This window comes from Mus caroli, chromosome 3 (assembly GCF_900094665.2).
Source record: "Mus caroli chromosome 3, CAROLI_EIJ_v1.1, whole genome shotgun sequence".
NCBI lineage: Eukaryota > Metazoa > Chordata > Mammalia > Rodentia > Muridae > Mus > Mus caroli.
The window spans coordinates 133,964,463-133,968,723 of NC_034572.1; the positions used below are offsets into that span (position 1 = coordinate 133,964,463).

General features: G+C 37.8%; 1 pseudogene; it reads right to left on the minus strand.

Annotated features, from left to right (window-relative positions):
- Nucleotides 1–2,834: 2,834 nt before the first annotated feature.
- LOC110291781 lies at nucleotides 2,835–3,094 on the minus strand (annotated as a pseudogene).
- Between the last annotated feature and the right edge of the window lie 1,167 nt (nucleotides 3,095–4,261).

Genomic DNA, 4,261 nt, shown 5'->3' on the forward strand with positions numbered 1-4,261 from the left:
TCAACCTGCCTCTATAAAATTCTTTATGTTAAACTGTTTCCTCTTCCTCCTCCTCTTGCTCTCCCCTTAAGATCTTCCATTTCCTTTCTTCTCTTATGAAAATTGGGCATATTCTATTCTGTCAAATCTTTCTCTGATTCTTTACTTTGTCTACCATTAGACATCACTTTCAAACATGGGTGCTTTCTTCTACAAACTAACTTTACCTTCATTGTTTGGGACTAAAAGTGTGTGCCAAGGTCATGTCCTGTATTAAAGCCAGAGGAATTAAAGGCATTGAGAGTACAGAGTTAGAAAGAGCCAGCCTGACTTCATCACAGGCTGCAAATTGGCAGTTTGGGGGACTAGGACTAAATCTCTGTTTCCCACAACTGGAAAAGTCCAAAATAAGTCAATTCCAGGAAAAACCATTCCTCACAGGCAGCCATTAGGAAAGCTGCCCTATCACCTAGCCTGTGCCAAGTATAGTTAGTCAACAAAACTCCCCGAAGTCCCCCAGAACCTTAACCAATCACAAAGGCACCTATAACCCTGTAGATAGAACCAAATCATCAAGGTAAATATCACCCACTCCTTCTATAACAGATTTTAAATTGACCCTGCAAAGTCCACACCTCTGTCTTCCATCTGATGTATGGTGGACCCCCTGCACTCAGGTTGTCTGAAGAATAAACACTTTTTGCTGTTGCATACTATTTGAGTCTACTTATAATATGTGCAAAGGGTGGGCCACACCACCACAACAAGAAACATTTTTTTCTTTCTTTTATTTGTTTAAGTTTCATTTTTGTTTTTGGTTATTCAGTAAGTAACAGAGTCATGGTGCTCACAATGTGAACAAATATCTTGCAACTGCAAAAGGGATCAAATTCATGGAAAGGGTAGGGGGAGAAGGTACATGGAAAGATAACTGGAACTGTGGGGGTGGTCAGTGCATTTTAGGGGCAGTGTGGAAACCTAATGAAGTAGAAAATTTCTGGAGTCTGTAAGGGTGATCTTCCCTCTTTTAAAGCTTTTTCCTAACAGGATACATATATGCATATATGCAACACTATATAACACATTTTGTGAGGTATAGAAAACATACATTTAAGTATACAAATTTACACATTTAAATACACAGAGGGTGTTGAAGAATTCAAGTAGTGTAAATTCTTATCACCTACTGTCAGTTCTCAAGTTAATCTATGTCTGTGAAACAACCCCAAACTGAACAGCTTAACAAAAATAAATAAATAAATAAATAAATAAATAAATAAATATTTTACATAGTATGTGTGGATCAGGAATGTTTCAGTAGCTTTTCTTATTTCTAGTTTTTGTTGTTTTATAAGATCAATCAAACTGTTATGCCAGGCTTCACTTAGTCATAGTTTTGATTTTGGTTGCAGGATCAGCTTCTCAGCTCCTTCATTTGGCTGTCACATATCCTATGAAATGTTTGTAATTGTCACCTTGTGATATGTTTTAGTGGGGAGACTGATGTAATACTGAACAAGAACAAGGAACATGAGCATCTTAATAGTATTAGAGACATTGCACCATCACCTATTCCACACGTATGTATCATCTTACATGGGAATAAAGCTACACGATGAGGTAGCCTGAGAATAATTCAAGGTAATCTTGAATGAAGGGTGTCCTCTCCAGCCAGCATGAAAGATAAACATTCCTATAAATGGATTTTCAGTGGCAGTTTCTGTCTCTGCAGGGAGTGGGGCAAAGGTATTCACAATTATTTGTTTCTATGTTCACATTTTTCTAACATATAACTCATTCCATGATTTTACCTTCAAAAACATGCAATTGCATTTTTCATATTCTTAATTGGAGTCAAGATAAGCCTTCTTTACTAACAGACAACTGTAGATTAAAAATGGAGGCCAGTGTAATAAGACAGCACTTTCAAGTGCCAATCAGTCGTGTCAGGACTTCTAAAGGCAAGGATCTGGAAGAATGGAAAGACCATCTCAAGATAAAGCTGAAAGAGAAAAGCTCTAGAGTTTGAATCTTCACAAGTGTCATTACCATAGACTAATTCTGAAAAATATCCTCCTCCTGAAAAAAAGCCTATGTGAATTAAAAATCACTTCTCATCACTACCTTCTAACAGTACCAAGAAATATTAGTATGCTTTTTATATTTATAGATATGCTTTTGAGGGATAATTCTTTTCTTCTGTCTTAAAGCTTTATTATTTTTCAAGGAACTCATAGTATAGCTAAGGGTGCTTCCGAGGTAGTCAGTTCCCACCGTGACAGACTTGATTTCACAAGATCTCTGTTGAAGCTATTTGATGCAAAATAGCAGCTTATACTCATAATAGTTGGATCCTATAATTTAATGTTTGGTTTTGTATAAATTTCACTGTTCTTTCAAATACCTATTAAATTCAAAATTTATACAAATTATATAATTTAAAATTCTAACTAGGAGGTGCTGTCCACCCAAGTGCCTCTATGATCAACTATCCTTTAAAATTTCAAAATTAGAAAATATATCGAATTCTGTGAGTTTTAGCTTTCAAATGCTCCTGAAAAGAAGCACTCACGCCTTAGTTTTGCTGCTTTTCTTTCAAAGCACTGTCTATTGTCACAGAGGGCTTCTCTTCTCCTGGTGAGGCAGTAGTCACCAAGGTGTGACATGTGGTGTGGTACCCTCCTCTCAAAGGCATTCTCTCTTTGCACACACACAAAAAAAAGGACAAGCGTCAGCTTTCCTGTTCCGTGGATTCTTGATACTTTCATTGTCTTGTGAATGCCTGATTTCAAATGTGTGGCAACAACAGATACCAGCATTTATTCTGAAAGGCTGTGTATTTCAAGAAGCTTATATTAGCATCTTCCAACTAAGTCTCCAGGAATGATTCCCAGCACTGAGCTACACTTCAGAAAACAAGTTCCCAGCAGTCTGTGCAGGATTTATTCCTATCGCATCATTAATAATAATAGCACTTGTAACTGCAGGAACTTTTAATTCTTCTGCTGCAAACTTTAGCACTGCTGTGAAAAGATGTATATTCAGGAACACTCAGAATTTTGTATGGTAGCCACGGTTCAGATGTCAACGTGATTTTAAAGAACACCTTCGACATGGTGGAACCTCTTGACACACACAGCATCCAACCATTTGCCCGCCATACTGAGGGATATTTCAAATGAATAGAATTACCTATTTTTTTCAGTTTCTTGTATTGGTAAAAGTAAAAGGACTTTTATTTGCCATATGGAATTTGTAGAAGACTTTAATTCAGAAACATGCCTGATCTGGCAAGGGATCTCATCCAAAGACCCTTTAGGTCTGTATGGTCTGGGTGGAACAGAGATATGCCTTTAGTGCACACCTTTAATCCCAAACAATGTAGGTAAGGTTAGTTTATAGAAGGAGGCAGCCATGTCTGAATGTGGCATCTAATTGACAGGCACTCAAAGTGAGAAGTCAGATTTGACAGAATGAGTCAGAGATAGGATACATCAACTCTCAGCCCATGAAAGAGATGCAATTTAAGCTCAGCCTAAGGAGAATCAATCAGTTCTGTAAAGTCGCTTGAGTTTAGTTGAATGGAGTTGAGTCCGGTGTAGTTCAGCTGATTGTAGTGCCTTAGAGCTGAGTTCATTCGCAAGTTTGTGCAGAGGCAGTTGAATCCTGAGAGTAAGAGAGAGCCAGAAGATTAGAACAAATTGACAGAGTAAGTTTGAAGCCAAGCACAGCAATGTAGTGAGAATTTTAGAGAAGGCAGGTTGAATCAGTCAGAAACTCAACTCCAGTGCACCACCACTCAACTGAATGAACTCCCAACTGTGTCTGCCTGTTCTCATATCTCTGACTCATTCTGTCAAAGAGTTCTCAGATTTATCACTTTGCCCATCAATTAAACATCATTGCCTGGGATTGAGGTGTGCACTAAGGGCCTGTCTGAGTTCCAGCCGGAACATATTGTAATCCAGGGTGTATCTGTATTCCAGCCTGATCACACAGATGTAGGTCTTTGGGTGTGAGCCCCATTAAAGTAACCATTTTATGGGTTTAAATTCCTCTACAAGTAGACTTTACATTTAATTTTGTTTTGAGGTTCATTTATATTGTGGAACACACATATTTTATTCATTTCTATAACTAAACTGGAAGAATGTATTAATTATATTTATTCAATGATGGCAGTTTAGAGCAAGCTCATGGCTTCAACAACCCCAGTAAAGTAGGCTTGCCACCTACCCAATGTACCCAGTAAGAGTGGGCACATAGAAACTTTCAGACTCTT